An 11712-nucleotide genomic window follows, 5' to 3' on the forward strand; every position below is an offset into this window, starting at 1 on the left:
TTGAACCTTTAAAATATTTCTATACTTTGGCATGCAGGCATAATTATTAGTATGTTGTCAAGTCTATAGTTCGAAGTAAAATCCCACTAGTACCAAGTAGAAATAAAACTCAAAACTAAAATGTTAGGAGCAGGTTCTGTACTTTGCCTTGGGGGCCACACACAGCCATATTTGAGTTCCTCTTGGCTCTGCACTCACGAATCACTCCTGGCAGTGCTTAGGGATCATATGGGGTGCCGGGGGTCAAACCCAGGTCCTGCCGTGTGCTGTGTGCAGTGAGCACACTACCAGCTACCTTCCTGCTGTACTATCTCCAGCAAGTTCTTGAAGTTGGGGTTTCTGTTGTTTGAAAGTGGATGCATCCTAAAGGTAGATGTAAACTTACATGGGCTCATTAAGACACTGGGGTATCCCAAAGAAGCAGATTCTGAAAAAGTCCGGAGTCCAGAGGAGAAGCATAGAAGGAAGGAAAAAGGTAACTTGTAGCAGTTAAGATTTTGGAATCTTTCCTGATGGAAAGTTCCTCTGTGCTCATTGATTGTCTTTACAGATGTAAAATCCTCTACTATTCATAGACCTTTAGAGTAAAGTTGGAGATTGGGGATCATAGACTAACTTTCATTATTTTCCTGTCCCATTTAATCAACATTCTCTTTTTCCCTGTTATTACAAAGTTACTCGTGATTGGGCTTCCGGCATACAATATTTCAACACCAGTCCCTTCACCATTGTCCAGTTCCTTCAAGCAGTGCCCCCTTTGCCTCCCACCCACTAGTGCCTTCGATGAAGGGGCTCTTTTTTATGACTTCTGGTGCTGTGGTTTACAGTATACTGTTACTGGCAGGGCTTCGTGCATGATACTTGACTACCTTCAGCTCTTGCCTTCTCCTCCCAGTTGAATCCTCTTACCATAGTTGTTCGTTCCATTATCTTTGGGCATTTTTTATTCCACCATTCTGTTTCTTTATATTTACATATGCGATCTGTCATTCTGTGTCAGTCTCCCTCTGACTATCTTCACTCAGCCTGACTGAGACCCATCCATCCCCATAGCAGCACATGCATTATTTTATCTTTTCTTATGGCTTAGTAATTGTCCATTGTGCATAGTTTCTTTATCCAGTCATCTTGGGTTGTTTCCAGATTTTGGCGATTATAGATACTGCTGCAAGAAACAGGAGCAAATGTCTCTTTTCCATTGCTTGGGGGCCCTTGGAGTATATTTCAAGAAGGGGAATTGCTGGGTCAAATAAATGGCAGCTCAAGTTCTAGATTTTTGAGGAATGTCCATACTGTTTTCCACAAAGGTTGGACAAGTTGACACTCCCACCAGCACTGAATGAGGTTTCTTTTCATCCACATCAAAACCAGCAATGATTCTTCTTGCTCTTTTTGATGTGTGCTGTATCTCTGATGTGTGCCAAACATGAGGAGGTGTTTTGATTTGCATTTCCCTGGTTTGTGATGTGAAGAGCATTTTTTTTTCTTTTTGGGTCACACACACCTGGCGATGCACAGGGGTTACTCCTGGCTCTGCACTCAGAAATTGCTTCTGGTGTTGCTCAGGGGACCATATGATATGCTGGGAATTGAACCCGGGTCAGCCGCATGCTAGGCAAATGCCCTACTCCCTGTCCAGCCCCAAAGAGCATTTTCTATGTACCTTTTGACCATTTATCTTTGAGGAAGTTTCCATTCACCTCTTCTCCCCACCTTTCCATGCAGTTGGATGTTTGTGGGGTTTTTTTTGTATATTCAATATGCCAAAAACAGTAACAAGAAGTCTCACAATGGAGACGATACTGGTGCCCGCTCCAGCAAATTGATGGACAAGAGGACAACAGTGCTATAGTGCAGTGCAGTTATACCAGTGTTCTAAGTATTTTGGATGTTAAATTAACCACTTACGGAGTTTGATGGGCAAACTCATTGGGTAGGTCTGTCATCAGGTACACAAATGACCACTTAGTATGTACATGTTTTCATATTTTCCAGTGGACCCATGGTTTAGAAGTTTTAAGATTGTTGAAATAAGTGATAAGCACGAATGATCAAAGGCAAGCGAATTTGTTCCTAATACAGACTTGGGCTATAGAATTCTAAATTTCATTACTCTTGGTTGTGACTTCATTTGAGAATAGAGACTAATTCCAGGAGGGAAATTAATGTTTTGTGACTTTCAAGTAGTGACTTGAATGAAAGTTATTAGCCCATGTCACTGATCATATTTAATAGTATAGTAGCAAAGACAACAGCTTTAAGTATTAGAACATGTGTCGCAGCTGTTTAAGAATTAAATGGTCAGTGAGAAGAAGGAAAGACGTAAGGAAAAATATTTATACATTTCAAAAAAAGAAATGTGGCAGGTAAAATTTACCGTGAACTGTTTATACCAGCATGGAAAAAAAAAAAACATTTCAAACTTGATATTGTGAAAGAGACTGAAATAGGAGATGTATTGGATTTTGAATGCTTTGTTTAGTGAAAACCTTTTGTGTGCCTACCACGTGATAAGCTGGTTCTAGTCACTAAGTAAACAAGTAATGAACACAAAATGCCTATTCTCATGGAGCAAGTATTCTAGCAAAGGAAGACATGAATAATGGATGAGTTGGTGATCTGTATTACAAGCGAAAGCAGGGAATGGGGGTACTGTTTTAGGTAGAATGGTCAGACCAAATGAAAATGAGCGGGGCTGGAAGAGAGGGAGGGTGCTGGCATGCCAGTGTCTGGCAGATGTACAGGAAGCAGAAGGTGTGGCAAGAGCCAGGTCCTTGAGCTAGATTATGGGAAAGTGTTTGCCTTGTCTGGAAACAGCCAACTGACTTATAAAATGAGAACCAGTTCCTTGGCTGCTGTGTGGTTAAGAGAGCAAGAGAGGGGCCGGAGCAATAGTACAGTTGGTAGGGAGTTTGCCTTGCACGCGGCCGACCCGGGTTCAATCCCTGGCATCCCATATGGTCCCAAGCACTGCCAGGAGCAATTCCTGAGTGCAAAGCCAGGAGTAACCCCTGAGCATCGCTGGGTGTGACCCAAAAAGAAGAAAAAAAGCAAGAGAGGTGAGGAGACAAGTTAGGGACCCATTGCAACAATCTAAGCAAGAAATGTGCTTGGAGATGGTGGACTCCGTGGAGAAGGTGACAAGTGGAGACTGTAACTGGGAAGCTTGAGCCACTTCCTGCTACTAGTTGCAGCCTCTGAGAAAGAGGCATCAAAAAAGTCTAGGTTTTTAACTTGAAGCAATTTGAAGGAAGAAGTTGCTCTTAATGACTAGAGCAGTTACCGAGAGAAGCAAGAATTTTTGGAGAAAAAACAGTTCTGTTTTGGGCATAGCACATCTTAGTAGACCCCCAACTAGAGTTTTCAAGTAGGAATCAGCTGAAAAGATCTGGGCTTAGTATAAGTATGTTGAGTGTCAGGGAATGGAGTGATAGCACAGCGGGTAGGGCGTTTGCCTTGCACGCGGCCAACTCGGGTTCAATTCCCAGCATCCCATATGGTCCCCCAAGCACTGCCAGGAGTAATTCCTGAGTGCATGAGCCAGGTGTAACCCCTGTGCATCGCCGGGTGTGACCCCCCAAAAAAAATGTTGGGTGTCTTTGGTTTTTAAAACCTACCTGTAACCATGAAACAAAGAGTGAAAATAAATTGATCCAAAGGAGAGTGGCAGTTTTCTTTCCCTGATCGGACTGGATTGCCACATAGACGTTGGCCAGCCCTTCCCAAATCCTCACTGTGAAAGCACCGTTCCAGTGCCCAGTCCTCGGGCCTGCTCATCTATGTTCTCTCACCCCAACTTCTTAAACTGTGAACTGTGACTCCATCTGTAGTTTTGTAACTGGGGAGTTCTGAAAAGTTTGTTTTAAAATCGCTGAATTAGAGACTGGAGAGAGCCCAGAGGTTTAGGCACTTGCCTTGCATGCAACCAACTTTGGTTCAATTGCCGACACTACATTTGGACCATGACTGCCATCACTGCCACTCCCTACCGCACCTTCTGGCATGACCCCTGAATACAGCCAGCCATGGCCCAAAACCAACACATGAAATGTATAATTTATTATCAATAAATGTTTGGTTTGTATACCTCTTTTACACATCCAGGATTATGTAAAAATTTCTCAGGCAAAGGAGTTGCAAGTAAAAAGTTCTAAGAAGCTCTGTTTGAGCCCTGAGATAGTACAGCAGGTAGGGCCTTTACCTGGTGCGCATCTAGCCTAGCCCAGGTTGGATCCCCTGTGTCATACGTGTTATATAGGGTTCCCCAAGCACCACCAGTAGTGATCCCTGAGCACAGAACCAGGAATAAGCCTTGAACACAGACTGGTGTGCCCCCAAAACAAAAACCACAGCCCTGGTCTGTGTTGACCCTATTCTCTTGAAATAGTTTCTCCACACAGTGAGCGGACAAAAAGGACAAACTCATTGGAATTGGCGATTTTGCCTATAGAACTGAGCTAAAAAGAGCTGGGATGGGGGAAGAGAATGAAGGTTGGGAAGGGGGGTATTTGGGGACATTGGGGGAGGGAGGCCAGTGCTGATGGGGGGAGTATTGAAATGTCGCATCCAAAGTGCAACAGAACAGTACTGTGAATCCTCGCACCTCAATACAAATGGTTTCTAAAAGTTTCTCCAAAAATAAAAACTAGTTTCTGGTCCTCACAACTTACATTTCTGGCCCTGAGAAAGACTATCTTCTCTTCTTCCAGTCTGGAAAATCCCAAGGAGTACCACCCTGTCGTTCATGGCTGAGCCCCATACATGATGGGAGATGGGGACGAGGGGAAGATCAACTTAGGAGCCAAGCAATGCATCCTATGGAGGGGTGGTGTTCCAGAGAAAGATTCGTTTTACACCACGCCATCATTCTGGGTGTCCTCTACCAGAAGCAGTGACAGGCCACCCGCAGGCAGCCTTGTAAATGCCTTACCAGTAGCACTGCCCTGGAAATATTCCATTGGGGGAATTGCTTAGTCATCTAAGAAAATACAGTCTAAGAGAATAGTCCTTATTCCTTTATCCTTTCCCTGTCTTGCTTTTGTTTGGATTTGGGGCCAGACCCGGTGTTGCTCAGGCCTTGTGCTTAGGACTCACTCCTGGTGGGACCTGGAGAGCAATAGGGGGTGTCGGGGATCAAACCTGGGTCAGCAATGAGCAGGGCAAACACCCTAGCCACTCTACCATTGCTCTTGCCCCCTTCCCAGATGGTTTTTCATTTTTTAATTTTTTAATGGATCACCGTGAGATACAGACTTACAAACTTTCATGATTACGTTTCAGTCATACAGTGATTGAGAGTACCCGTCCCTCCACCGGTGCCCATTCTCCACCACCAGTGTTCCCAGTATCCTTCCTGCCACCGCCCCCACCCCCCACAAGTTGGTTTTTAAATAGACTCTTGCCTTGTAAATATGTCCCCTTAAGTTATAGAAAATGTCAGGTGGTTGAAATGTGCTGCAGAACGGCTTGAACATGGTGCAGGGGGCATGTCCACGGATTCTGAAAGAACAGTGGGGGCAGTGCTGACCCAGCCAGGTTGTGGTTATTGCCAGAACCACAAGCATCAAAAGAATGATGATGAGCACATTCAGCCATGTGCTAGGTTCCAGGCACTGTCTTGTGTATGTTTTATCGCTAATTATTCCTCACAACAGGGCTTTGCTGAGGACTATAGTATTGTTATTTCCCCACATTTCATGCATGGAAAGGTGTTCCGAAGTCACACACTCTGTGACCAAGACAAGCCTGGGCACCTAGATCCCGAATCCCCACCATGAACTCTCGCACTCTTGCTGCTCGTGGAATGATCTGAGTGTGTGTGTTATATTATTATCCCTAGAGGGGACCACAGAAAATACACTTTTTTGATTCTGACCCTCAGGGAAAAGTGTCAATATAAATTTTAAAGCCAGATGGGTGGAAATCATCAGCAACTCTCTTGGAACAGTCTCTGACCGATTTGGGCTTCCTTTGAGCCAAGGAAACCCAGTTGTGTGTGTGTGTGTGTGTGTGTGTGTGTGTGTGTGTGTGTGTGTGTTCTGTGTGCATGTGGGTGAGTGGCAGATGCTTGTTCACTCACGTAAAAGACCAGAGACAAGCAGACCCAAGCATACACCCATTTTCAGCCTCTCAACCCAAATCCTGTGCTGTCCCCGTCAGCAGTTCAGCACAGGGTGCATTCCACACCTTAAGATGCCTGCTATAATCTCTGTATCAGCTCAGAGATCTGTGCTTGTCAGAGCACATCACATAAACCCCTTATGGCAGGATGAATGGAGGCCTGCAGCCACTCCAAGGATGTGGACCACCAGCCAAATCCAGGGCTGTGGACTGCTCTAACAGGGAACAGGACTCTAAGGAAGCCCAGATGCAAATGCACTGTGAATGTTAATGTCACCTCCAGTGCCCTCAAAGTCGTTGGAATGGGTGGACTGTGGAGCAAGGAGGATTGGAAAGAAGCGGCCAGCTCTACTCCAAAAAGGTCACCATGCCTCGTCCGCTAGCAGCTTTTCTCTGTGTTAGGAAAACAGCAAGCGTTCATCACTGTCACCACGCGGTCCCAAGGCTGCAGCTTCTGAAGGGAGAAAGCCCCATAGCCAGGAGCTGGGAACACCTTAGTGACACCCAGGAGAGACCAAACAGCACAAGGGCATACTTGGAAGCCCTTGGAAGAAGGGGACACACGAGCCCTGTGCTCAGCATGGGGCAGAGTGTGAAGGAAATGAATGAGACTTGGAAGCCATAATAAACCTTCAAATTTCACTGTCTCGAATGGTTTCAGAACACCCCCACCCCGCTTCCCAGAGCTGGACCTGCACCTGTGGCTTTGCAAGGCATTCCCAGCCTCGGCCTCCTGCTCTCTGGGGGACTTGAAGCCCCTGTCTGGCTCTGCTCTGGCCCGCAGAAGAAAACCAGGCTGGCCTACAGACGCTGTCTGTTGTTGTTATTAATTTAGGAGAGCTAAAAATATTCTCATCTGACCAGTACCCACTCATCAGTGTCGCTGGTTCTGGTCACTTGAAGGGGAGAAAGACTCTGTTTTCCATGAGCTAATATGACCTTTCAACCAAAAGAACGCCCACCCCCACCCCAGCCCCAGAAAGTGCCTGATTCCCCGCATGTTCGATTACAGCTATGACAGAAATCCCTACAGTCATAAGCACATGTGCATAATAAGGGGGTTGTATGATAAAACAAACCAAAACAAGCTTGAGTTCACCCAGAGCAGGATCCAGACGTCTGAGAGATTCTGTCACAATCACTTGATTCTGTCAAGCGCTTCAAAGACGAATCTAGCAATGGGGTCCTGTGCTTCATAAGAGCTCCGAGGGCCGCCCTCCCCTCATGCGGCTGTGTTATGGGGACTGACCTCACAAATTCAGTGGGAGACAAAGGCCAGAGCCGAGGCTTCTCCTCACAAGCCAAGAGCCACAGCCACACTAGAATCAGAGGAAAGAGATGCTCTCATCCCGTCTTTATGAAATGAGAGGCTAGATTCTATGACCACAAGACAGGAAGAAGCTTCTATTGGCAGGGAAGAACTTGGAGGGTGGGTGTGCCCACCTCTCCCTCTCAGATGACCACAGAGGGACAGAGTTTCTCTCATGTGACTCGGAAGGCCCAACTACCTGCCTCCCCCATGTGGGTTAGTGACTGTCACTCTCACTGTCATCCTGTTGCTCATCAATTTGCTCGAGTGGGCACCAGTAACATCTCCATTGTGAGACTTGTTTGTTACTGTTTTTGGCATATTGAATACACCACGGGTAGCTTGCCAGGCTCAGCCATGCGGGCGAGATACTCTCGGTAGCTTGCCGGGCTCTCCCAGAGGGGTGGAGGAATCAAACCCGGGTTGGCCACATGCAAGGCAAATGCCCTACCGCTGTGCTATCGCTCCAGCCCCGGTGGCCAGGGCTTCACTGGCCCCTGTTTCATACCTGCAAATGGGAGAGGCTTGAGGCCAAATTGAAAGCTCACATGTTTCATTGCCGAGAGAAACAATTTGTGAGGAAGTGGGAAAGAAAGACTCCAAATGGCACACAGCTTTCTATTAATTTCTTTGAAAGACAAAATTACTTTCACTTCTTTATGCTATTAGTTTTGTGTTTTTCTCCTTTCCTTCTTGGGTAGAATTAAAACTTAAGAACTAACTTGTTAACCAATGTGCTCATGTTTATATGAATTTCCCTCTCCTGCTTTTCCTGTATCCCAGCCCAAGAAGTTCATCTTGGTTTTTGCTCTTCTCCAGATAATTTTTGATTTCTTTTTTGATTTCTTCATTGACTTGAGTTATTTGAAAGCATGTTAGTTTGTCTACATGTTTAGTGCTTTTCCTATTTTGTTTTGTTTTTTTTGATGGCTTGCTCCATGTGGTTGTGATCAGAAGACACTCAATGTATTTTCACATTATGTATTCACATTATGAAAATGGATTGAGTATTCCATCTTAACACATTAACATCCTAAAGAATGTTCTATGTGCAGTTGAAAAGAAGGTGTATTCATTCATTTGGGGGAGATAGAAATTTCTGAATATATTAAATCTACCTTGTCATGTCATTGATAATTATATATTAACCTTATTTATTATTTCATTCAATATTCTTAAATTTTTCCTGAATTATCTGTGCATGTAAGTGTTGTGTTAAGTTTTCCTACAATGATTATGCTGTTGTCACTGTATCCTTTGAAGTCTTTTAGTAATTGTTTGGTACATTTGAGTATCCCCTTGTAGTGTATATAAATATTGGTGATGATCACATATTCTTGAGGGATTAACCTTTTGATCATTATATAATATCCATTTTTGTCTCTTATTAGCATTTCTAGCCGAAAGTCAATCTTATTAGCCCTTTTCTCTGCACTATTGGATTGGAATTCCAGCCTTTCACTCTGCGCCTATGTTTATCTTTCTATCTGATGTGAAACTCTCGTGTGCCTAGTATTGATGATGAATCCTCTTTTGGGATTTATCTAGTCACTCTGTCTCTTTTGACTTGTGAGTTCATACTGTTCACATTTCGAGAAGTCATTGGCATAAAGGGTTTGCTTACTGCCCTTCTATCCAGTCCTTTAGTTTGTTTGAGGTTGTTTTATGTTTCTGTTTTTTGCCCATTTGTTCCCTTTTTTGACTTTTGACTTGGATGATTTTCACACACATCCCCTGCAACCCTTTTCTCCTCTTCATAGAAACTTCAAGGTCCTGGTGAGAATCACCTTTTGTTATATATGGTCTCACTGATCTTCGTCTTTACTCTTGTTCACCAACTCACCTCACCTCTCACAGGACCCTTTGCCTTGATACCCAAAACTTTTCTCTCTGGCTTCTGAAATGAATGTGAGTGACTGGAGAGAGAGAAGTGCGTCTTCTGAGAAGCTTGAAAAAAGCTGAGGCCCACAAAGCAGCTAATACAAGTGGCTGTCTTTTTTTCTCTGCAGACACCAGCAGCCCACTGAGGCAGGAACAGTGCACACAAAGGACTCAGGATGTAAACAGTGGCCGCTTTATTATTCACTCTTAGAGCTCAATAGAAGCCTCAGACTGAGGCCACAGAAGAGTTGGCTGGTGAATCCTTCCAGATCACTGCGTTTGTAAGTGCCTTGCAGAATGCTGAGCTTTCTAAATGGGTCGGATGGGCAGCTGCTGCCAAGTAAGGTCAGATATTGCAGATCACTGTTGCGTGGGTAGCCCCCTTTCACATTTCTTCTGCTGAGTTCGTCACTTTCTCCAGAAGGAACCCCAGCTTCTCACTGAAGGCGACTGGACGTAGGGGAGTGGGGGCTGGGGGTGGAGGGGGTTCTCTGCAGGAAGCTTCCAGCCATAACAGAAATAGCCTCTGTCCTGAGGTTGGGAGCCAACATTGCCCTTGGCATTTGATTGCCAGACTGAGCCACCTACTTATTCCATCACTCTCCTCTGGCTTCTTCTAGGCCCTTCTGGGTCTTTTGGAACTTTCCATGCCCTGGCATGCAGCTGGCCTCTTCTCAATCACATCGTGACTCTCTGACCTCCCTCATTCCTGGGAAACAATATGGGACAGGGTCTACAATGGTGCCAATCACTTTTTTCTACTATTAACTGGGGCCAACCATTGCTAGACACAGCACGAGGTATTGTACAAGTGATATTTCATAACAGCACTTTCAGGCTGGTGTTTGGGGTTTAAAGAGAAACAGACCTATTTCTGCCTTGCTCCTGGCTCAACTGGGTCATCATCTAACTCGGTCTCCATAGTATTCCTATGAAGTACTTAGGATTGTGTCTACTTTTTCTATATCACTAAGCATGGTACTATTCCTTGATCTAAATGGGCTGAGAATTTGGAACTAAAATTTTAACTATATGTGTGTACATATATATTATATATATGTAATTTTTAAAGAAAAGATAGACACTGAGGCTGAAGTGGTAGTATTTGTCTTACTACCAACGGTTTGGGTATTTCTCTTACACATGGCTTTGATCCCCAGGATCCCATATGTGGATTCCTGGAGTGATTCTTTTTTTTTTTTTTTCTTTTTGGGTCACACCTGGCGATGCGATGCACAGGGGTTACTCCTGGCTCTGCACTCAGGAATTACCCCTGGCCGTGCTCAGGGGACCATATGGGATGCTGGGATTTGAACCCGGGTCGGCCGCATGCAAGGCAAACGCCCTACCCGCTGTGCTATCTCTCCAGCCACATCTGGAGTGATTCTTGAGTGCAGAGCCAGGAGAAAACCCTAAGGATTGCCAGGTGTGGCCCAAAAAATCAAAAGAATAAAAAAGACAATAGAAGATGGAAGTTTATTGACTGAAAGTATAGGCATTTCTGCCTCTTTTATCTTCTAGCGTTTGGAGGGCAATGAGTATTCTGGGTCATGGCCCTAAATGTAAATTTGACAATGAGAAATTTTGGTGACAATGGATGGACTAAAAAGGTATGAAGCTGGAGGTCTTTTATGCTGAACCACTCCCCTTTCCCTATTCACATTGCTTTTTTTAAAATTGTTTCACAACAAGGAAATAGACCTTCAAATGGCCAAACAGATTCAAATGGCCACTTGGGATGGAGCATCTCTGGTCTCTGTTTCTTGCTTTGAAAATGCTCCCTCCTGATTGCCCCATAGCTGGAAGCCTGCTTCATGAGTGGAGGGGAGAAGGCAGATGGAATAGAGAAGGGATCACTAAGAAAATGATGGCTGGAGGAATCAGTCGGGATGGGAGATGCGTGCCGAAAGTAGACAATGGACCAAACATGATGACCTCTCAGTGGCTGTGCTGCAAGCCATAATACCCAAAAATAGAGAGAAAGTATGGGGAATATTGTCTGCCATGGAGGCAGGGGGAGGGTGAGAAAGAGGGGGTATACCCGGGATATTGGTGGTGGGGAATGTGAACTGGTGGAGGGATGGGTGTTTGATCATTGTGAGATTGTAACCCAAACACGAAAGCTTGTAACTATCTCACGGTGATTCAAAAAATTTTTAAAAAAATAAAAAGAAAGAAAATGCTCCCTCCTTCTAGTTGTGCTTCTGAAATCCACCCTTTCCATGACCAGAGCCCTCAAGACTGCTCAGGTCTCCCGGGAATTGCAGAGGCACAAGCAAAGCCAGAGCCCCTGTCTCAGAGATGCCCAGGTTGAGGCTTATTGTCCACATTTGGTTGCTGATGAGAAGCAAGTCTTGACCTCCCCTGGGGTTCCTGGATTGAGTCTTTGTGTTCACAATTGG

This window comes from Sorex araneus, chromosome 1, assembly GCF_027595985.1.
Source record: "Sorex araneus isolate mSorAra2 chromosome 1, mSorAra2.pri, whole genome shotgun sequence".
NCBI lineage: Eukaryota > Metazoa > Chordata > Mammalia > Eulipotyphla > Soricidae > Sorex > Sorex araneus.